The sequence below is a fragment of the Euprymna scolopes genome, chromosome 17, assembly GCF_053919585.1.
Source record: "Euprymna scolopes isolate OS-2025 chromosome 17, ASM5391958v1, whole genome shotgun sequence".
NCBI classification, from domain to species: domain Eukaryota; kingdom Metazoa; phylum Mollusca; class Cephalopoda; order Sepiida; family Sepiolidae; genus Euprymna; species Euprymna scolopes.
The window spans coordinates 96,711,231-96,736,438 of record NC_136498.1 but is presented as its reverse complement, the minus strand read 5'-3'; the positions used below and the strand labels follow the sequence as shown (position 1 = coordinate 96,736,438).

Sequence of the window (25,208 nt, the reverse complement as noted above, 5' to 3'; positions counted from 1 at the left end):
GTGTGTGAGGACGATTCTCAACCTATATACTCAACGAATTTTTTATCTACAGACTTGAAATTTGGTGTATGGGATATTCAGACATGTGGAAAACTTTTTAATCGGTTTTCATTCTGAAAAAAGGGCTGCTAAGGGGTAAAAATTGAACAATTGGTACGTAAGGGTCATCGGATTTTTATCTGTTTGTCATCTGTTTCACGACTGCGCATGCATGAATCATCCACATGACAGATTCCTTACGTTAAGAATAAGTAGGTTTGAAAACACTTTTTAAAGATTGTGTCAAGCTGGCGTAATGGTTATCGTACTTGACTTATTGTCTTTAGGTTTTGATTTCAATCTCAGTTCGAGTATTTTTTTTACTTACAAGAAGTGAACTGTTTAGAAAGAAAACATAATACTCGCATGCACATGTCTAAGTTTCTGCATGAATTAAAACATTTATGCCTATTTTACGACCGGGCAACGCCGGGTGGCCTGCCAGTATTTATATAAAAATCATAGAATTACGTCAGCAATTTATTTATTCATGTATTATATTAACCTAAAAAATCACCTACTTTATTTAGAGTGGAGGATTTATTTTCTAAATTCGTTTCTGACGGCTCTGAATTATTATTTGTCTTCCAATGTAATTTTAATGGTGTTTTTATTTCAATAGAATAATTAGGAACTAAACTATCGTAAGTTAAAAAAAAACATTTCTGATGACCTAAAGAAAAAAAAAAAACACCGAACATTGACTCCGGTTTTTATTTTTATTTTTTTAAAGTGTCTTCATTTGATTATTGGAATGTAAGCGTAAAAAAATATCACTGGAGTTTTTAACACATAAGACGTTAATTGAAGCGAACTAAAAAGTGTAGAAAAAGAAGAAAGGAAAGAGAAACGTATAAATCGGTAAAGAAAACGGAAAGGAAAAAAAGAGAAAAATGTGTCATTGTGGAAATAGATTTGCGTTCTCGTTTCCCTTATTAGTTGGCCTGACTTTTGTGTGACGGGATGAAGATATTTATATATACAAATAAATACACGCTTTTTTATTTTTATAGAACGGAGGATATTTAGCATTTTAAAGTATTTTTCTGTTCTAAACATTTAATTTTTTTTATTCTAAAAATATTTTCATTATTCCGAAACTTTAATAATGTTGGGGTTTTTGTTGTTGTTGTTTTGTTTTTTTGTTTTTTTATGTCATTTGACGGATTTTGTAATAAAAATAATGTTAATAATATTTCACTTGTTAATAGTTTAAAATGTTATATTCTAAATAATGTTAATAATATTTCACTTGTTAATAGTTTAAAATGTTATATTCTAGTTAGGAATAAAGTTAGTTTTATAATATAAAATACAAATGCATATTATTGTTTGCCTGGTGCTTGAATGTGTGTTTATGTATAAATATAAAATGTGTATGCACGTGTTATCACTAGGTCTATGACAACAGCATATTCTTTTCATTGTTTTGACTCTCGAGTATATATCCGACACAGTTAATCAACCGAGAACCACATACATCACTCTATATAAAAGCATATATGATATCGACGGATACGCACTCGAGTCAGACCAGAACAATGAAAAGAATATGCTGTTGTCCTAGGCCCAGTGGCGTACCTATGTAAAATGGCGCCCATGGCAAAGTTTGAATGTGCGCCCCTTCTTAATAATTTATACCTTAGATATACCTAACTACTAATTTTAATTTTTGTCAAGCAATTTTTGTGCCCATGTCAGAGTGGCGCCCATAGCACGGGCCATGCCTGCCATACCCTAGATACGCCACTGCCTAGCCCTAGTTATCACGTACACATGCTCATGCTCCTTTAATAATTTACGCATACTTTTAGAAAGCCTCAAACCAAATCTTAGAAGTAATCTGAGTTAACAACTATGCTTAATCATTTCAGATTAGCTTTTTAAATTGGGTTTGTTTTACTATACACGTAGATTCGAAAAAGTTGTCAAAAAAAAACAAATATATAACAAATAAATGTTATCAAAGGCAAGATAAGTTAATTTTCTACTTTACTGGATAATTTTTTAATGTTTTTATTTAATGTAACATGCTTATTCAGCTCGAAAATCATACCGATGTATTGGAAAATTAAAAATGGCGCCCGACTCTCTCTTTGACACGATAAGTTTGGGAAATATAAATAAAAACACTAGAAAATTATCCAGTTACATAGAAAAGTAGCTTATCTTGCCTTTGATAACATTTATTTGTTATATATTTGTTTTTTGACAACTTTTTCGAATCTATGTGTACAAGCCCTTTAAATTCGTATGTTTTAATTTACTTTGTGATTAAAAAGACTTTCAGGCACGAACATATCTAAATTTCATTAAAAAAAAAAGAAACGGGTTTCGTGTGGTATAAATTAGTGATGGGACGATTCCAAAATTTTTCCTCATTCTGATACAGTTACAGATTCTGTTTTAAATTCTCAAATCCGATACAATCAGAGACTCCGATTCCGATTCTTTCAAAATCACTAATTATTTACAGAGTTGTATTATTATTCATCGGACTATTGTGCTCATCTTGAGTGTGATTTTCACAACGTTTCGGTCGATGTAACCTCCGACCTTGTTCAGGTGTATCTTGTCAAACTCGGGAATGTTTCTGTCGAACTCTGGAATTTGGACGGAATTTCGAGTGGAACCCTTTATTTACTTGTTCCGTCAGCCATGACTGGATAGAGGTCCTAAGTAATTTGCAAATGTATTTTTCAGTCGCCCACACTGAGGATTGACAGAAACATTCCCGAGTTCGACAAGATACACCTGAAGAAGGTCGGAGGTTACTTCGACCGAAACCTTGTGAAAATCACACTCAAGATGAGAACAGTAGTCCGATGAATAATAATACAAGTAACCAACCCTCATCTCAAAAATTCAGAAACGTTACTTACAGAGTTGTTTTTCTTAAGATTACTGTAAAAATCCATGTGATATATTTTCGTGAACGTAAAAATATACTTGTGTGGATAATCTATATATTTTCAATTTGTTTATAGCATAAGCCAATACACATTTACCATTTTATCTTCAGTAGCAGTAATGGACAATTAAGTTTTAAATAAAAACCAACCAAATAGTGCATAATTACAAGAATCGTTTTTGGCATCGGAAAGTAGGCACAATTTTCTCCAGTACCGATTCTGATATCTTAAAAAGTTCCGATTTCTCCGATTCTGATTCAGATCAATCGTCTTAAAACTCGAATAAATACTGAGACAGGTAATAGCTTGTGATTTGTTCCAAACAGACTGCAATTTCTTGTGTAGAATTTTGAGAAAGAAAACCTGGAACATTTAAATATGAAGACAGAAAAAGACAGGTATTTATCAAACTGTAAATCCTGCCAAAACTCATCTGAAATCAGAAACAGCAAGAAATTTATAAAATATTTCTCTTATTTTTCCTTTTTTTTTTTTTTTTTTTTTTACTTTCAAGTAATCCCCTACATGGCCCCTAATCAGGGATTAAAACTTGCAAGAAAAAAAAATCCAGCAAATTGAATTTTCCAATTTTTTTTAGGTTGTTTCACAAATCTAACAATCTCTATAATCCTGTTACCCTCACAGTAAGAAATATGAAAACCAGGTTTATGAATTTGGGCAATAACAACCTTCTCCTTTATTTCATCTTGAAAAAAAAATTATCAACTTTAAATGGACACTAAAATATGTTCATCATAAGCCTGATGAAATCGTAAAACCCCAATCTGCAGAAATAGCTAAGAACCTTTAGCTGTAAAAATATTCTCTACCCTATGTCTAAAGTCTGATAAATATTAATAATAAATTGTTTATTAAATCTGCAATTGTAGTATTTCTCAAGTCTGTATAATTACTTTATTTTAAAAGTCATATTTCTTTATGTACGACATGAAAAGAAACTGGAATCCTAAGAAGGTATTAATCATACCAATCATTATAGGAGCAACCGGGCTAATTAAAAAATAAATTCAAAAACTAGTTGGAAGATATACACAATAATACCAAGCGCAAGAGAAATACAAACAATAGCACTTAAAGGGATGGTTAAAATATTAAAAAGATCTCTCGGTTGGAGTAACTAAACTAATGGGTGAATGTTTGGCATTCGGTAGAATGTCCCATCCCCAGCAAAAACAAAGTGATAATAAAACAGTTTCCCCATCATGAATTTCCTGTCATAACATACGGTAACAAACCGGATATGATCCCTTCTGATTAATTATTATCTCCCCCTCAGGTAATGTAAAAGCCCCCCTCCCATGTCTCATGTTAATAATGGCTTTTTAAATAATAACATTATTTAGAAAGCCACTCTTATGAGAATAGGGAAGAAAGAGGGGGGCGATTTTATCTACACCATTAATGATTACTACACCTTACATTCATTAACACTTCCCCTTGAGTGGCCTTCGGACCTTAACAAGTGGTGATTCCCTTGTAAAAAAAAGCAAAAACAAAAAAACTTTCACCTAACAATTTAATAAAAATTGATTTACATATTTGTAATTAAAACCATTTCAAAACAAAGATTATTCCTTAGAAAAAACTGTTTTTGTTAAAAAACTGTTTTTGTTAAAAAACTGTTTTTTAAAAGAGAATATATTTTTATTATAAAATATTTTAATTTAAAAAAAATCGAAAAAGAAAAACCAATTTGGTTGATTATTTGTTAAAAAGTATTATTATTATTATTATTATTATTATTATTACTATTATTATTATAATTATAATAATAATAATAATAATAATAATAATAATAATAATAATAATAATAATAATAATAACATAGTTTATTAAAAATAAACTAATTTTGACAAACAGACGAATTTCTTTTAGTTGATAAAACAATTCTCACATTTTCAATTATAAACAAAATATTTGTAATAAAAAATAGTTATTATAAAGATTGTGCACTAATAATTAATCAGAAGGAACTTGCTTGTTATCGTTTAACTTACTACTGCGAAGTAAAAACCGGAAGTCAAAAAGAGCAAACAATTTTGACTATAACCGAATTTCCTGAGAAAAATAATGTTTAAATCCATATAATTTAGTAAGCATTATTGCCTCGCAATTTTTCAAATATAGATTTGTTTTGTTTATGTTGCAAAAACTATTATTTTATCAAATGCTTGTTGAACTACTGAAATAATTATTAAAAATAAATAACTCAAATCAATGCTGATTTATATTAAATTATTATATTATATTAAATAACTCAAATCAATACTGATTTATATTAATGCTTACCTTAATTTAATATCTTTATATTTAAGAAAATTAGTAAATTAGTGAAAAAAAATGAATAAATATGCAAACAAGTAAAAGTATGAAGGGCGTGCAATAAGTAATGCCCCTAACCCACTTCCCATAGCAGTAGAGCAACGAAACTTGGCACAGTTATTAGTATTTCTCTACATAGGAACCACCCAGAGTTATGCATTTCTCCCATCGTCTGATGCAGCTCTGGAAACCGTTTTTGTAGAACACCCCAGGTTGGTCCTTCAACTACGATGTGACTTCAGAAATCAAGGCTGCATCATCTGGGGAACGCTTTCCTTTCAAAAACAACTTCATGACTGGGAAGAGGTGAAAGTCAGAGGGTGCAAGGTCAGGAGAGTAGGGAGGATAGGGTATTATTTCATAACCACACGCCTGTGCTTCTGATCTGGCGACATACGAGTTGTGGACCGGAGCGTTGTCCTGCAGGAGGAGGGTACCTTTGCTGATCTTGCCCCGCCTCTTGATTTTGATAGCTTCCCTTAATTTCCTCAAAAGTGAAGCATAATAGGCTCCTGTAATTGTGGTACCCTTTACCAGGAAATCTGTCATCACTACTCCATCCTGGTCCCAGAAGACTGTGAGCATGACCTTGCTAGCGGAGGGCTGCACCCTTCCCTTCTTTTGAAGGTGGTGAGTTCAAGTGCTTCCACTGCATTGACTGGGCTTTGGTCTCTGGATCATAGTGATGGACCCAGGTTTCATCCTGCGTAATCAGTCTTTCGAAAAATTTTGACTCATCTTCTTGGCACATCTTCAAATTCATCCTCGAGCACTCGACGCGTTCTCGTTTCTGGAATGGTGTGAGCAACCTGGGAATCCATCTGGCAGACACCTTATGCATATGCAAATGGTCATGAATGATAGTTTCCACAGACCCTGTACTAATCTTAACATCTTGGGCTATTTGGTGAATAATAATGCGCCGATCTTCCAAAATGGCAGCCTCAACTTGACGGACAGATGCCTCTGGTCTGGGAGCTGTTTCCACAGACTTCCGGCCATGTTTGAATTCACGATGCCAGCGTTTTACAAGGTCATATCATGGGGAATTATCACCATAAGTTCCTTTTATTTCATGAAAAGTCTCCTGTGGTGTGCGTCCTTTCAAATAAAAAAACGGATCACTGTTCGACATTCAACAGGCTCCATTTCACATCTGACTAAAACAGAAACCAAAAATAGTTCAGAGCTGTAATTTGCCACATAACCCGTAGAAATATAAATCATTGCACATGCAAAATTTCAGCTAGATCAGACAATTGGAAGTGGGTCAGGGGCATTACTTATTGCACGCCCTTCACACAATGATTGAACAGCAGAATATTAAATCTAAGAAATATTAATCCTTATGACACAAATTTGTATCAATATATTTTATAACCAACTAGCGGGGGTACCCAGCGTTGTCCGTGTGTGGAGAGGTTTTATGGTAAGGCTATGGATCAATGGAGTCTTAAAAAATAAAATGTTTCAAACCCCTAAAAAAAATGAAAATAGCAGCGAATACCCGTGTAAGCACAAAAAAATAAATAAATTATTGATCAACGGAGCCCTAAAAAAATTAACTAACCCCTAAGAAAAATGAAAATAGCAGCAACAAAATAAAAAATGTAGTAAGCAGGCAGGCAGGCTCGAACCTGTAACGCTAAGAGGAAAAGCAAACAATTTAATCACCGTGGCCACCATGGCATACAACATCACCACTGTTCAAGTTAACCTTAGTAAGGCATAAATGACTTTGCAAAAATGTCGACGAAAAAAGTGACCCCTCCTTGTAATAAACGGCCAAGTTGAGCCAATTTTTGGATATTTGCCATCCGGGAGACTGATCATTAATACTTATTTTGTCTGTGTTTGTCACGTCTGTCGAAAGTTTTTGGCAGACATACAAGCATACACACATTTTGCCTTTTATATATATAGAATAGAAGATAGATGTTGTTCAATATTCCGACTTTTGCTTGCAGACAGACGTCGCATTTTTATTCTTTGCAACTTTTTCTTATTTTCTTTAATAATATTATGTTTTATTTACAATTTTGAAAGATCAGACAATTGATTTTGAAAATATATTTTAGACTAAAATGATCGTTAACTTCGTTAACTTTATCTAGAAATATATTTTCCTCTTATGATAAAAATATCTTTTTGTTGCAGTACAAATCAACCATAAATTATTAATTATTATTAGTTATTAGTAAAATTGAAAGTAATGAAGAAAATATTCATTTTGACTTCTGAACAAGCTGACAGAATAAGTAAAAATTCATTACGTTTATTTTTAATTTTTTTTTGTTGTATTGAATATAAAATTATGGAAACATTTATTGAAGTTAGTATTTAGCAAATTAGGTATAAACCATTATAATATTTTCTAATATTTCCTCCTCTGAGGAGATGGGTAGACATCGAAAACCTATAGGTTAAGGAGATATACTTATTGAAATGTATTTTTTGTCTTGCATATAATAAAAGTTTTCAAGATTTTAAATTAACCATTTCACGTCATAAAATTTAAATTACTAAATTTTTATATATGTGTGTGTGTGTGTGTGTGTGTGTGTGTGTGTGTGTGTGTGTGTGTGTGTGTGTGTGTGTGACACTGGGGTCAGAAAGTGGGATTGAAAAGTCACCACTCCAGTGGAGGAGCACTCTTTTTCCCTACAAAAAAAGATGCATTCCCCGGCAGAGACGCGTCAGGCGATTAGCAATAAACTAACCATTTTTCAAAGAGAGAAAGCAAAGCCTGAGAGGATGTACCTCCTAGAACTGCACAGAACATTATATCGCAATGAACCGGAAACAGATCATTACGGGAATGATCTAATTTCTGTTGATTTTGAGGCTGTGTGAAAAAAACAAGTTTATGTTCTGCCACAATATATATATATATATATATATATATATATATATATATATCTATATATATATAGAGAGAGAGAGAGAGAGAGAGAGAGAGAGAAAGAATTGATATGTAGTTTGCTTGAAGCATTGTGTGGGATAGGTATGTAGTAGAGAATTAGAAGGCTATCAAAATTGTGATAGCCTTCTAATTCTCTTATATATATATATATATATATGTGTGTGTGTGTGTGTGTGTGTGTGTGTGTGTAAAAGAGATTTAGAAGGCTGTCACAATGCGAGGAATGAATTATAGTCACTGTTGGTAAGAGGAGACGAGAACAAGTGGCGATTTACAAATCAATAAGTACATATATATATATATATATATATATATATATATATATTTATTTATTCAGTTGTATGGTAAAATGTCTTACTTGTAACTTGTAAGCCTATGTGACATATTCCATTATTAATTTGGGAAAAATTTTCCCTTTTCAAATGGTGTGCGTAACAGGTCGATTCAAAGCATGCTGGATGAAGGACCGGAAGTTGTGTAAAATTTGGTCAAAATAAGACTTTTTCTTTAATCAGATTAATTAGACATAAAATATATACATTTCTATCTTAATAGTCAGCTCTGCTCTCCAAATCCTTATCATTAATTTATGAAATTGTACTTATTCAGGAGCATTGCATATAGTAACGGATTGTAAGGTAGACAGACATACAAAATGGCCGATTTGAGAATATACGGAATCACTTGATGTTGAAAACACCATAAAGAACTTTGTAACCATATTTTCGTTAAGCATGGACTTTGGTATTTCATATTTTGAAGAGAATATATTTCCAAAGATTATATGATTTAATTTCAACCATTGCTGGTGTAGCACCCATTTTTAACCATGGTTTAGAGTCTTGATTTTTTTTAATGATTATTAAATCCAAACTAATTGGGGATATACATATTATGTAGTAGATAAAGTTTACAAAATATGTAAAAGGGTAAAATCAAATTGAAGCCCTACGCAATGAAGACTATTTTGAGTATCTGACCATTATGCTCTAACCAAACAAGTGTTTGCACTGCCATTGTGAATTAAAGAAAAAACTGAATCAAACCATTGCTAGAGACAATATTTGATTGCACTTTTACCGATAAGCTTACACAAAGATTTGTTTTTACAAAGGGACAAGTCTTAGTAGTATGACAATTTCACGTTGTCTAAACTTACACTATGGTATTCAATCATTTTATCTGGATTACAACCTCTCACTCACAACTATTATGAAATCCAAATATTTGCTAAAATGCATGAAGTATGGATCCTCAAAGATTATATAAAGAGAGGACCAAGAAATCTACAGATGATGTCGTTGTGGTTTCTGTAACTTTTTTCTTTTACAGAATTGGGTTGTTGGCCCTATTCTAACCCCTAACTTGGAGGACCAGTCAGTGCTCTTAGTCTGATCTCTACCCATAAACCTGTCTGGCTTGGATGACCCTACCAGGCGGCGAATCTCCCGCCAGCATAGCTATCCGGGTCCTAGAAACATGCAAGCCCCCTAACCACGCCATGGTTGCACTCGCTAGGGGGGGGCATGATGGTGTACCATACAAAATTTGGTTTAAATCAAATTTTGTTTTAAAAAAAAAATCGCCGATTTAAATGAATTTAGACACAATTTTATTAGCAACAACTTCAATATACAATTCATAATAGAATTTTAAAAGAAAGTTTCATGAAATAAACATTTCTCAAATGAAAATGTTTATAAGTCAAGTTTTGAGCGTTTTTCTTGTTATCATGTATCCTCTTTTCACAAAATCTTTGGAAGGTACCTGCAAAAAACAATTGGTAAAATTAAATATTATTTCTTTTTTTTATGGTTTATTTTCTAGAACAGGACATTTTTAACTGTAAGTTCAAAAATATGCCAAACTTTCGCGTTTATACATTTAGATAACTGGCAACAAGTTTTTATTCCTATTGGAAAGATTAAGAATCAATCAAATCTAAAAACAGATTCATTTTAAGAAACTTCGATTTCAAAATAACAAAAAATTACTTTCTCATCAGTGTGTCCAAGAAACTATAAGAGGCTTTGTCTGTTGGTCTGTCACATTTCTGTTTGAAATAGTATTTTTTATTATTTAGACGGACAGATTAAATGGATACATCTCATTTCAGATAAATTCAAGCATTTCTATGAAAGGCTTTATGCATTGGTTGGTCTGTCACGCTTAAGTTTGAAACAGCATTTTAAGTGCTAATGATGCAGATTGAAGGGACGTATCATAATAAATAATACCTATTATTGATATGTATAAATCAACTATTCATGTTGCTGCTGCTGCTGCTGTTATTATTTATGCAATGAAGAAAAGCCACTAACCTGGAACAAGAAATAAGATAAAATAAAGACAAGATCAAAAACAGAAAAAGTAAGATGGAAGGATTTAGAAAAAAAAAACAGCAAAAAAAAAAAACAAAGAAAAAACAAACAAACAAATCAATCCAAGAATCTGTGCATCTTGTTCATGCTTTTCCTTCATGTAAAATCATTAAATACTCAAACTGGTGGATGGAGAATATTTAGGGCAACTTCGATATAATCCTAGAATACACTTAATCGCAGAAGAAAATAGCAAAAAGAAAAATAGGGGAAAAAGAAGCAGAAAGAAGCAAACATTACATGCTTACGTATACGCATTCATTTTCTTTTTATATATATATATATATATATATATATATATATATATATATATATATATATATATATATATATGTATGTATATATTTTTAGGATAAATATTATTTTCTATTTTCTTTTACTTCTCCGTTATATTTCCTGGTCTTCATCAGAAGATGGGCAAATATTTTTACTCTTTCTTTTTTGTTATTAGCCTTTCCATATTATGTGACTGGTTTGCATAATTCCAATCGTCTAATCACGTAAACTAACACTAGTAGGCATCTTCATGTATATTTTTAACGAGTGTTCGTTTATTTAAGAACACTCAATAAATATAATAATAGCTGGACGCCAGACGTTTTTTGGTCATACAATACGCTTAAACGATATCTTAATTCATGCAGATGGCGTATGCATTATTATAGAATCAATCCTCTATTGATTATATATTACGAGGAATAATTTGCGTGCTTGACTAATTTACAAAATAAATAAATAAAATAAGTCGTCATAATGATGTAGTTCATCAAATTCCGTCTGTTTCAGCTGATATTTGGACTTGACGATGAATGCCCTGGAAAATCAGTTCTGACTAATGTTTAGTTTAAAATATTCAGACAAAGAAATGATTTGTGGCGATTTTAAATGGTACCTCTTCTTTTATCATAAATTGAATTCATTAATAAGAAAAAATTAAAATAAAATGGTGAGGTACACCCAGGCTTAAACACGGGATCATTCGATGTGTAGTCGAATGCTCTACCACTGAGCTATATTTCCAGATGTCAACGAGTCTGTGTTTTTCTAAAAAGAAATGATTTGTTGAGATTTTATTATCTCCCTTGCCAGTGCAACCTAAAATATTCCCCTGTAAAAATTCTTTTTATCTATAAAAAAGAAAAACCATTTTTAGGATCAGATTTTTTCGGACGAATTTCGGTATATAAAACATATCTAGTAACACTGCCAGACCGATAAATTACCTTTATGTGAATTTGAAAAAGATAGGCTCAGCTGTTTCGGCACCTATAAGGAAGGAACTCACACACAAACACACACACGCAGACACACACACGCACACAGACACACACACACGCACACAGACACACACACACACACACACACATGCACACACAGACACACACACACACACATGCGCGCACACACACACACACACACACACAAAATGACTTCCATACATACATATATATATATATATATATATATATATTAAATGGAAATATAAATATTAATATTTATAGATTAATCTTATCCTGATAAAAATGCACAATATTTGAAATAGAGTATCAATATGCGAATGGGATGTAAAATTATGCAAATTATGATTTATATTTATTGTTTATAAAACAAGGAATACAAGGTAAAGTAAATTATTTCCTTATTCCATGGAGTTTGAAAAATTTTACTTTTTTCTTCAGAGGAAAACAGTTAGCAGTTAGCTGTAATTTTGCTGGTTAGTGCAAAAATTGAAGTTTGTGCAGGTAAAAATATTAAATAAAAATATTAAGTTACAGTTTGATTCCGGCTCAGAATTATCAATAATAAATCCTCAAACATGGAACAAAATTGGAAAAGCAACTTTGATGAGAACAATAAAAATAGTTAAAATTTGCGAACAAATATAATTTGGAAGCAAACAATCTTTAACGTTACATTAAAAGGAAAAACTTTGAACTTAAGAATATTCGTATTGTACATGTAGAGCAGTCGTCTAAACACTGACTAGATGGAGAAATTTCAATTATGAAATATGTTCACAACTCATAACTTTTAAAGTACAACTATTTTTAATAAATTCGCTAACCTTAAATAAACACTCAAAATATGTATATTTAAGATATAATATTTTTTTTGTGTGTATATTTTTAGCACTAATGATGGTCCCTATTAAATAAAGATAAAAACACATCTATAATGAACTAGATAAACATTAGTACAGGCCGAAACAATTGTTTACTTATATAGTCAATAAACGAACCTTTTTGAATAAACATAAATAAGTGTCTGTTCCCAGTTAAAAGTATGTATCTATGTATAATTATAGAATATGAGGATATATACATGTGTGTGCGTGTGTGTGTGTCCTAGCAGGCCGCCCGGCATTGCCTGGTCATAAAATACACTTATATATGATATTTTAATTAATGCAGATTTCGTATTTATTATAACAGAACTAATTCTCTACAGATTATTATATTGTACTCAATATAAGGTCGTGATTTCAAAAGTTTTTAAAAAATATAGTTTGGGTGGCATCTGTTAAAATTGAAACTTAAACATTTTGTGTTCCAGCCTTAGTCGTTACCATTTGAGCTATCATCAGACAGATTTTTTATTTTTTTTTTAAATTACATTTTCACCCCAAACAAGGTAAATTGCTACTTTGGTGTAGGGGGCTACTATCAGGGGCAGCAACTGCTGGGGCACTATGTTGGGATTTGGGCAGCAAGATGTCGGTTCACGTTACACTTGAACTTCTGCATGTCAGTACAGTTAGGGAAGCAGGGACCTGGAATGGAATTCCAGAGTCTAGCAGTTCTGGGGAAGAAACTACTGGAGTAGAAAGATCTTTTACATCTAGGGATCTCTACTGTGTGGGGGTGGGATTTAGCTGCCTGTCAGGTTTGTCGAGGGTGTCTATGTCATGGGGGCACAAGTGTTTGCAGTTCGTCAGAACATTCACCATTAAAATACTTGTAGAACAGGCAGAGGGATGCAACGCTTCGTCGATGGGACAGAGGCTGAAGCTTAGATGCCAGTTCAGGGCCTATCAGATTGGCAACTCTCTTTTGAACCTTGTCTAGGAGTGAGAGACTAGCAGCAGATGCACCAGCCCAAATGTGACAACAATACTCCATATATGGGCGAATGGTGGCCTTATAGAGGTACAGGATACTTTCAGGTGTCAGTAGTTTTCTAGCACGGTAAGAAATAGTTAAAAATGAGCCGACTTTAACACATAAATGTATATTTGTGCATGCATACAAGATCACTTTAAATCGATATGTGCCTGCCAAGTTTCAATTTTTTCAATTTTGACCCTTAGCTATTTTCACCGGCTAAAGACCAAATCAAATATATTCCATAGGTCCAAATCTCTTATATATGAATTTTGTGCCTATAGACCAAAAATTGACAGAGAAGTTTGATAGAGACCGTTCTTCAGAGAGACAATGTGATTTATCTTAGAGAGAGTCAATGTGATATATATATATATATATATATATATATATATATATATATATATATATATATATATATATATATATAAGGGACGTTCTAAAAGTAATGCTTCCTATTTTTTATTCTGCGCAAATGAATCGGAGGGAATTGAAAATTGGATTGTTATGATGGCTGAATTATGCATTTATGACCTGAAAGTTTCATCTCTCTATTACAGGTATTGACGGTATAAGACTCTAAGAAAGCAATTTCTGTGATGGACGTGCATCAGAAGCAGAGATGTTTCATTAGATTTCTGGCGAAGCGCATTGAGAATATGTGCATGAGACTATGTAGAAAAACAATTTCTGGAGCACAAAAGGTCGCTCACTTAAATGGTCTCACTCTCACCTTCGTAGCTTTTCAACTTTTTAAGTTAAAAAAGATAGGAGGCTTTTTTGGAATAACCCTTGTGTGTGTATATATATATATGTGTGTGTGTGTTCGCGCGTTTTTATTAAATAATTATTATTAAATGACACAGTTTTCTTTGTTTTTTTTTTTAATTTGTCAAATAGTTCTTTAATATTGCGGTCAAATTGGTGTATATAAATTCTATATTTTTGCAAGTGCTTTTGATTTGATTAAACCACGCAAAAACTAACAAATAAATTAATGATTAAAAATTTAGTTAATGTTACTAATAATCAGCTTAATATTTCTCATTGTATTAATTCATTCCATTGTAACCAAATACATCTAGATTTTAAATTAGATAAAAAATAAAATAAAATATATAATACATAGATATATATCCCTCATTAACAGTAATAATAAAATAAAATTCATTATTTATTATAAAAAAAATTAAAACATTAAATCGTGTAGTTTACAATAACTATTTTTAAACTTCAAAACAGTAGAAATTTTTTTTCCATATATTAGTCTTAATGTGCTCTGGGATAAATTTTCTCCAGCAATAATACTAAAAAAAGTTGATATATCTGTTATACTACAACACCACTTTCTCGTGGACTTACCCTGCATCTCTTAAAGACTAGTCTAAATTTCCAACATCTAAAAAGCATAATTGCCCTCTTCTCAATATAGACACATTTTAGTCAATAATGCAAAACCGATGCATTATGATACCAACATAAAAATATTAAAACTTCTTGAAGCTATCTACATTAAAACTCGACACCCCACAATTAATAACAATTATGAAACTACTCAAAAACGTAAGAGTTTAGCAGAGTAATTAAAACTAACGAATTCTCAGTTGTTAGACATTATTATTTTTTGAATCTCATGAAATCATGTGAAGCGTCTTCTCACTCTATATACACGTTTTACAGTTGCTACTATCCAGTAAAAAGTAAAAGAAAACAGAAGTGAATGTACCAAGACTTACCTCCGCCTGATGATGACTCAAATCGAAAGTGCTTGTGAGAATCTGCAACAAGAAACAGAATTTATATACAAGACTAAGTATACAGAAAATTTTTTAAATACTTCATAAAAGAAATATATCTATATAATTATAAAACTTTGTGGACTGTGCGCCCTTGCTTTACACACACACACACACACACACACACACACACACACACACACACACACACACACACACACACACACACACACACACACACACACACACAAATATATTAGTTTTAATCTCATTACTATATATATTAGGTTCAATATAATAATAAATAAAGAATTATCTCTATAATAATAAATACGTAATTTGCATAAATTAAAATATATTTAAGCGTAGCTTATGATCGGGCAACGCCGGGTGCCTGCTAGTATGTTATAAAGTTAGGTACGTTTACATATTTGTATGTGCAGGATTCACTCCTAAACTAATTAACCGATCATTATGAATTTTGGAACACCGCTGCTAAGATCAAGGGTGGAGTATATTTAGTTTAATTTAGTTTTATGCAAACGAAATAAAAAGTAGGTGAATACATCCGATTTTTGTGAAATTTTAACAAATAGTAGATATCAATTAATAAATTTTTATGCAATTTTCAGTTTCTTTGAAGTATTTTAAAAGATATTTACGAGGGATGATATGGGCACAACCTCTTTTATAGAAATTCACAAATATTTCAGATTTGCATTGGATTTGATTCATGATCATTAAACACCAACTAAACAAAGTTCCCTGAATTTCAATTTTTTATTAAGACCTCTTAAATTTTAGATATTTCCTAGAATGACAATCATGTAATTGATTTTTATCAAAATTAGAATAAGGATTCTAGACATTATATCTTCTGTTTGTTAATCTTTGTGAAGGGACGATAAAGGAAGTGTCACAAAACTGTTCTGTTCAGAGAATTAATTGTACCCGTCCTGAGATGATATTCTTCTTGTATATGTAAATATATATGTGTGTGTGTGTGTGTGTGTGTGTGTGTGTGTGTGTGTGTGTGTGTGTGTGTGTGTGTAAATTTATTGAACTTACTTAGTGCAAATTATAATTTCACATTTTTTTTAATTCTATACATGCAGCTATGTGCATTCCACAGAGATCGCTACCCCCATTCGTCTGCTTTCGAAGTACTCTAGTTTTATACTCTGGAGCGTGTGCAACACAGTGCGAGAAAAGATGCAAGACGCGTTCCTTACAGCATTTTCAGTGCGTTAAACTCTTTCTGTCTGTTGTAATCATAACAAAAGGCATAAAGCATCATTTCTTAAAACGAATCCGATTCTTGTGAAAGCAATTTTCGGAATATTGAATGATTGAAGGCTTCTGCCGAACAAAATAACTGTTATTGAAAATTAGGAATCAGTTCAGTCTTAAACTTGATAGGTGGAAAAGTGGAGGGGGAATGAGAACATAATTTTGTGAGTGTGTCTTTTAGAGCAGGTAAAATATAAAATAAAAAAAAATTGCAATTGTGTTTCGTTTTTTATAGAATTGTTATATTATACTCCTCCTCCTCCTCCTCCTCCCTTACACCACAAATTTCTTTGATGAATAAAATTACAAAAATAATAAAGTTTCTTGTCTTTGATTGAATTTTTCTTTCTTTCAGCAAATGAAAACAAAAAAAAAATATATTTTATGCCCGGAATTACAGGGTGTTTGCCAGCTTCTTTAGTTATTGAGTAAATAGCAACGTTTTTTGCGAAAATCGAAATAGTTCTGTATTTCTTTTTTCTTTTTTTAAAGTGCTAGCAGACTTATATATCAAAGATTGACAATTAGAATAGACGGGCTTGTGTTGTGAAATGTTAGGAGTGCTGAACGAATATTTAAAACATGAAAGAAAAAAATTTAACTAACATGAAAAATGCAAAAACAAAAACAAAAAATTTTATGTTCTTCTATTAATTATTTCACAGTTCTATCTTGGTTAAAATTAATTTATTGAACATATACGTATAAATTGCACAAAGAATTCTATTATTGTTCAAATAGTAAATATTATAGAGTAAATTTTTATATCTTCAAAAAAAGAAAAGAAAAGAAAACTAATTATCCATAATTAGAAACTAATATCTGCTTTATATATTAATTGACTATTATATAAATTACATATTGTCCACACATTCACAAGAAACTTTTTACCAGAAACCTGAGTAGTATTTATACTGAATTAGAAAAAAAAGACGAATTCTATCCTTTTAAATAACATTTTATTCTAAATAATTTAATTAAATTGCCATGAAACTAGAACGTTTCAATTCTCTTTACCTATGTACAAGCATGATATAAAACCAAGTTTATAACTCATAAAATACTAAAAGCATGAACAGAAATACACTAAACTCTCTCAGCTTTTCATTTCAGAGTGTTTCAGGCATTATTGATAGGACCTGACACTACTCTTTTGATCAAATTGGGGATATACTGTCCGTGTGACCTTCCCAGAAATTTAATTTTAACCCTCGTTTTAAACAATGATCTCAAATATTAAAGGGACCCTACCTTTAAAAATGGAGCAGTTAAATAATAAAAAAACCTTTTATATTTTTTTATAATGTGCGTTTTTTAAAAACTTTTATATTATCAAAATAATGCTAATAAAATTGTTTTCGTCAATAGATGCTTGCCAATCCTAAAATAACTAAAAATTTACAATAGATGTATATTGCAATACTGCAATAGAAAATGAATGCTAAACCTATACAATGATAACAGTTAACAAGATATCTTTTTTTCGGGTACTTTTAAGGATATTTGAATAGTGTTTTAAATAAGATAGTATGGTTAGAGTGAACACCTGTTCAATGTATTCTCCTATTTGTAATTGCCGTGTTTTGTGCAACCAAAGAATTTAGAAACAAAATTAAAGACATTTTATTATATATTAGTGGGATCCACACACAAACGTTTTTACGGAAAAAATTAAATCCTAAAAAAAAAAACTATCGCTCCTACCTCTAAACCCATATTAGTATTTTTATTCGATAGTTTAACATGTTAATAGGTATTAATTACAGGGTTCTTTAATTATTAAATTTATAAATAATAATGATCACTTAAACGTTTGTATTATTTCATAACTAAGAGCATACACACTTACATAGAGGCTAGGAGTTTTTGTTTTAAAATTTTAAGGGAAGGGAATTGTAAATAATACTTTCTTGACAAAATAATACCTTCCTTCAAGTGTTTGTGTAAGCAAGAATGTATTTATAAATGAACTAATTTTTATATGCATTAAGTTTACAAATATTAGCATTTAATAAGAAGAGTAAAGAAATATTTTGTGCAAAATCCGGCACTGGATTAGGATAATAATTGAAATATAATTTAAACTCAAATGGAAAAATAAATAGAAATGCATAAATAAAAATGAACACTGAAACATACGTATTATTTTTAACTAAAAACAGACATTCCCACATTAATTGTGGCAACTGATCTTTCTTGCGCAATGCAATATCTACCTTATATCCAATTTCTTATGTAGCTGAGCGGTAAGGACTAATATTTGCTCAATTGAACTAACACAAAAGGAGCGATTGCACACAAAATGAATAACAGTTACTATAATGCATACATATCCTTCCTCTTTTTATTCAGTCAGTAGACAAAAATCTGTGACATATATGCATAACAAACGAAAATGAAAAATAGTTCATACTATTTATTATGAATGAGTTTAAAAGTTTAGAATTGTAGTTAACATTTTGTTATGTATATTCTAATAATGCCATGGAAGAAGGATGTTTGCGTATTATTTGTAATTTGAAACGTAATTGCAAAAAGTCTTTTCATTAGACGTGTACTTGATTATAGACACAGTAATAAACATGAAGTGAGTGAACAGATGCTAAAAAATGACCCTAAACAGATTTCTACCATATTTATTTAATGGTGTTTTGGGTTAAAGGATGAGAACTTATTATGAAGAGAGTGTTGTCACTTCTCCTCTCCCTCCGAAATTAGTCAGTAAAATAAAATGACTGAGCAGATAAAATATAAAAATCGATAAATTAAAAAAAAAAACTATTTTTTTTTATAAACGTACCAATAATTGGACTAAAATTGCATACAAAGCAGACATTTATATGCAGTTTCTGTTTATTAAGCTATACCAGTCAAGCAAACACGGGAAAATCTTATATTTATATATAAAGTCATGAAATTTCTTTTTTCCTTTGACATTTTCTTATTCAAACATATTTGAAATAAATATGCTTAATGCAATATCTCAGTATGTAAATCTTATTTTAATATTCGTTGACAAAGGGAAAAAGAAAACAAACAGATACTATGCTTTAATCTTTATCAGAAATATTGAAATATAAAATGTTATTTGCAATATTCATATCCAGACTAGTGTCTTCAGTTTGTTTGTTCTTTTCTGTATAATATTTTGCCATTATCCTTGAGCTGGTCATTTATCTTATGTTATGTGGAGAGAAAAGATCACTATCTTACTCTTTTGGTTTAATTCGGATGGAGTATTTTTAGATCCTTTTAGATAGATTGATAGATAGATAGAGAAAGAGAGAGAGGGGGGAGAGAATCCTCTGAAGCACCAAAGAAAATTGAATGAATGATGAAAGGAATAGATGAAGCGTGTTTAACATTAATAAAATAATATTTATTTAGCGTGAAGTGTGAAAAGGGATGTTGTACACGTGTATCAAAGTGAATTGAACGTGAAAGTTTATTCACGTATTTTGGGTTTGAGCTGGTTGCAAGAGAGAGAGAAAGAGAGAGAGAGAGAGAGTGTGTGTGTGTGTGTGTGTGTGTGTGTGTAATAGGTTGGATACGTAGAAGGAATGGCGAATGAACAGATAAATATTAACCTCACTGGAACTGCATAAGAATGTGCAATTATTTTGAAAAGTGATTAAAAGAAACGAGAGACATGCCTTAATACCTGGTGTTCTTTGAGATATGGGTTGGTTGCAGTGATGATGAAAGTTCTTTGAAAGGTCAGAACAGGTACGACTAGAAGCAATAGACATTATAAATGCCAAAATCCCCACTGAATAATTTCTAAATTCCTCTGTCTTTTATAGTGCATGATGAACGCGCGAGAAAATATCAGGTGCAGCAGAGGATGGCTGGCTTGCAAAGAGATTGGCAGCAGCAGCCGAAAGAGGCGCATATGCAAATAAAGACGTGTACACGAGAAGAAAAAGGAAAAAAGGACAAAAAATGCACTATGTGGTCGGGAAAAAAAAAGTCAATATCGAAAAAAAATAGACGTGCAAAGTCGAGGACGAGAATGGGTAAAAACAACGACCCTGATTTTTATTTATTTTCCTTTGTTTGTAACGCTTTTATTTATTTTCCTTTGTTTGTAACGCTTTTATTTATTTTCCTTTGTTTGTAACGTTTTTATTCATTTTCCTTTGTTTGTAACGTTTTTATTTATTTTCCTTTGGTTGTAACGTTTTTATTTATTTTCCTTTGTTTGTAACGTTTTTATTTATTTTCCTTTGTTTGTAACGCTTTTATTTATTTTCCTTTGTTTGTAACGCTTTTATTTATTTTCCTTTGTTTGTAACGTTTTTATTTATTTTCCTTTGTTTGTAACGTTTTTATTTATTTTCCTTTGTTTGTAACGTTTTTATTTATTTTCCTTTGTTTGCAACGCTTTTATTTATTTTCCTTTGTTTGTAACGTTTTTATTTATTTTCCTTTGTTTGTAGCGTTTTTATTTATTTTCCTTTGTTTGTAACGTTTTTATTTATTTTCCTTTGTTTGTAACGCTTTTATTTATTTTCCTTTGTTTGTAACGTTTTTATTTATTTTCCTTTGTTTGTAGCGTTTTTATTTATTTTCCTTTGTTTGTAACGTTTTTATTTATTTTCCTTCGTTTGTAACGTTACACTAAAATCGACTTCCAAGAATAGAACTTTACACTTGAATGAGGTCGTTTTTGATTGGTTCCAAAATACAACCATTTTATGCTTATTATTTCCATTAGATGTTTTACATCGATCCATATCTGTAAAAAACCCTTTTCATATTCTCTGCTGGGATGCTGCAGAACGAACATCAGGTCTCTCTTTTGTCATTATACAACCTTCCTATTCGATCTTGCTCCACTTCTGTAGATTGAAAAGAAGGTCTGCCTTAAAGTTCTCATGATATATCTCACCAATTTAACAAACACTCGAAGATACCCCAAAGTACAGTTACCAAAATGTGAGTATATAAAAAGAAAATTGTTCCAAGATCAATAATGCAAACAATACCTTTACGTTGGAAAGCTTCAGTTAAATAACTTAAAAAGACAAAATAATTGCATAGCTAATTACAGCCACATCTTTTATGATGTATGTGTACTTTTTGTATCTCATGATAGAATCACCATTTTCTTTGACTAGCAGCAAAGTATAGTACCTATTCTGATACAACACTTATTTTTTCTGTCCTCAGTGAATAAAAGATTCTTCTAGACTGAGTCAATCTTTTTTTTTTTTTCTCAATCTAGGGTATCTCTTTTCGGAAGCTGGTTTTCCCCTACATTTATAAAATGACCTTGAATCTTACTCTGTTCTCATGGGGAAACAAATAAATAGGAACCACTTTCTTAAAAGTGAATAAATATAACTCTAGTGGAAGTATAAATGGTCTTGAAAGCTATCTTAATTTTGACAATGCTCTGTGGATTCATTATATTCATATGCAGTAAAACTATTCGAAAAACAAAATGAATATTGAGGATTAAAACTCATTTAAAGTGTGTGTGTGGGGGGGGTAAAGATAAAAAATTGAAAATACTGAAAACAATCATTTCTCAAACGAATTTTTTGAAATATTATATTTAATTAGCAAATCATTAATAAAACAATTTTTAATTAAAAAAAATGAAAATTATTTTCTTCTCAGATATGAATATATTTCTGAAAAACTAAAATCCCACCTTCCTTATAATGTCTGGTTGTTATTTATACAAAAAATAATTCTTTAGCTTAAATGATAAAAACAAAAATAAAATTCAGAATAAAACATCTTTACTTATCTCTATATACTAATAGATTCTAATTTTTTTAAATTATTTTTATGGTGTATTAAATTCCTTAAGGAGAAAAGTATAATGTTGTTTTTTCATTAATGTCTTTGAACTTTCCTTTTTTTATATTGAATTTCTTGGATTATAAACTTGCACTGAATGTTCATTCATTTTTGAAGGTTTCTATTGGCTTTGAGCCATTCTTCTTTTTAAATAATTCGCTGCCTTAAAATTTACCCTAAGAACTTTCTTTTAGATTTCTAATGAATAAAATATTCAGTGCTTCTTTTAGTGGTTCAAATAATTTACTTTTCATTAGAAAATATAATCTCAACAACTAAAACATATTATATTGGTTTAATAAAGATCCTCCAGTTGTATTTCATGACAGTTTTTATTTTAATTTCCTTAAATTTGATCAAAAACTAGACGACACATGACTCGTAGGGTCAACGTTGATACATAGTATATTTACCAGGAGTCGTGGCATGGTGGATAAAGTATTTATTAAAATTCAGTTGTAAAGTTATACTCTTCTGTAGGTTAAAGGTTTAATTCTAAGTGTGGGTCGCACTCAAAATCTAATTGCAAATTACTTAGGATTTTTACCCAGTCATGGCTGACAGAATGAAAGCATGTTATCCCCCACCTCGTGGATCAAATAAAGGATTCCATTCGAAATTCCGAAAATATTCCTGAGTTCAACAGAAAGATTCTCGGGTTTGACAAGGTACACCTGAAGAAGGTCGAGGGTTACATCAACCGAAACGTTGTGAAAATAACATTCAAGATGAGAACAGTAGTCTGAATAATCCAAATAATACGAATAGTATATTAGTAAAACGTTTAGTTTAAGTACGATATAATCGCGTTGACACATCGGTTCCTGTAAGATCACCGAAATTAAGCAACTTTGAACCTGGTCAAATGGGTGACCATTTGAGAATTCCAGGTGCTGTATGTACTCTCTGTTTATCTCAGTATTGTTTGTAGCACTTCTCCTTGCCACCAGACTCAAGCAGTGCCGATTCAGGAGAGGTGTGGTTGCAGATTGTTCAACTCTTGCCTCATACTTACTCGCACAACTATCTTTACAAGGGTATTCACTGTCTCTGGAGACTGAACAGAGGCATCGAAAACGTTTAGTGCCCTTAACCGATTGTGAGGGAAAGTACTTGTTTTAAAAGTAAATTTATTGGTATTTTATTTGTAACTGTACTAAGTTGTATGTTACTATTTTATTTGTAACAGTACGAAGTTGTATGTTACTATTTTATTTGTAATTGTACTAAGTTGTATGTTACTATTTTATTTGTAACTGTACGAAGTTGTATGTTACTATTTTATTTGTAACTGTACAAGTTGTATGTTACTATTTTATTTGTAATCGTACGAAGTTGTATGTTACTATTTTATTTGTAACTGTACTAAGTTGTATGTTACTATTTTATTTGTAATTGTACGAAGTTGTATGTTACTATTTTATCTGTAATTGTACTAAGTTGTATGTTACTATTTTATTTGTAACTGTACTAAGTTGTATGTTACTATTTTATTTGTAATTGTACTAAGTTGTATGTTACTATTTTATTTGTAATTGTACGAAGTTGTATGTTACTATTTTTTTGTAACTGTACTAAGTTGTATGTTACTATTTTATTTGTAACTGTACGAAGTTGTATGTTACTATTTGATTTGTAATTGTACTAAGTGGTATGTTACTATTTTATTTGTAACTGTACTAAGTTGTATGTTACTATTTTATTTGTAATTGTACGAAGTTGTATGTTACTATTTTATTTGTAACTGTACTAAGTTGTATGTTACTATTTTATTTGTAACTGTACGAAGTTGTATGTTACTATTTTATTTGTAATTGTACTAAGTTGTATGTTACTATTTTATTTGTAATTGTACTAAGTTGTATGTTACTATTTTATTTGTAATTGTACTAAGTTGTATGTTACTATTTTATTTGTAACTGTACTAAGTTGTATGTTACTATTTTATTTGTAATTGTACGAAGTTGTATGTTACTATTTTATTTGTAACTGTACGAAGTTGTATGTTACTATTTACAAAAGCAATTTTATTCACAATATTTTTTTGCATTTTCTCCATCATTAACAAAAACTATAATTTCATTTCTTTTGTTTTCAATTGATCTGTATATTATTAACATTTTTTTAGCATGATTGAAGATAAAATAAACTCACAGCCTTTAGATTATGAAACTTTTTGTGCTTAATACATGGCTCTTCCTATCTTATATGGCATAATCAAGTTGACACCGGTTCTCGTTAGATCATCAAAGTTAAGCAACGTTGAACCTGGTCAGTAACAGATGGGTGACCACTTGGAAATACCAGGTGCTGTGTGGAAGAGGTTTTCAACACCTCTGTGCAAGAATTTCAAAAACATAATTTCATCATCTCCCCTAGCTGGGATATACATATGATTGGGGACCGCTTGTGAATTTGATGTTCCATAGGCATTCCCTCCTTCAGAGGAAACTGGTTCAACCCAGTTAGGGTTAATGCTGCTGGCTGAGTGGTAGCTCCCCTTTTTTTTTCATTCCTCCTTCTATCTCATACATTTTGTATCCAAGCAAGAATATGATTTTAGTGATTTTGACTAATTAGCATAGCAACAACTTAAGTCTACAAGTAGCAAAGACAAGATGAGAAACCAATAAGCAAGACTAGCAACTACTACTGAACTGCAAATAAGAATG

The 25,208-nt window shown here is 31.0% G+C and overlaps 2 long non-coding RNA genes across 12 annotated transcripts in view; one reads left to right on the top strand and one right to left on the bottom strand.

Moving 5' to 3' along the window:
- LOC145296852 (uncharacterized) overlaps positions 1-25,208 on the top strand; it is a 345,814-nt gene that overhangs the window by 138,346 nt on the left and 182,260 nt on the right. For 2 of the 11 annotated variants that reach the window (XR_013870046.1, XR_013870054.1), the window contains exon 3: positions 20,529-20,741. The exons of 8 other annotated variants lie outside the window; for them this stretch is intronic. This is a non-coding gene — a long non-coding RNA (uncharacterized LOC145296852). Of the gene's footprint in view, positions 1-16,550; positions 19,481-20,528; positions 20,742-25,208 lie in introns of those variants that run through there. One more of the 11 variants, XR_013870049.1, reaches the window with a different exon arrangement.
- The window catches only part of LOC145296854 (uncharacterized), a 122,400-nt gene continuing 106,885 nt past the window's right edge, over positions 9,694-25,208 (bottom strand). The window contains exons 2-3 of the long non-coding RNA XR_013870055.1: positions 15,436-15,477; positions 9,694-9,984 (exon numbers count right to left, since the gene is read on the bottom strand). This is a non-coding gene — a long non-coding RNA (uncharacterized LOC145296854). The remainder of the gene's footprint in view (positions 9,985-15,435; positions 15,478-25,208) is intronic.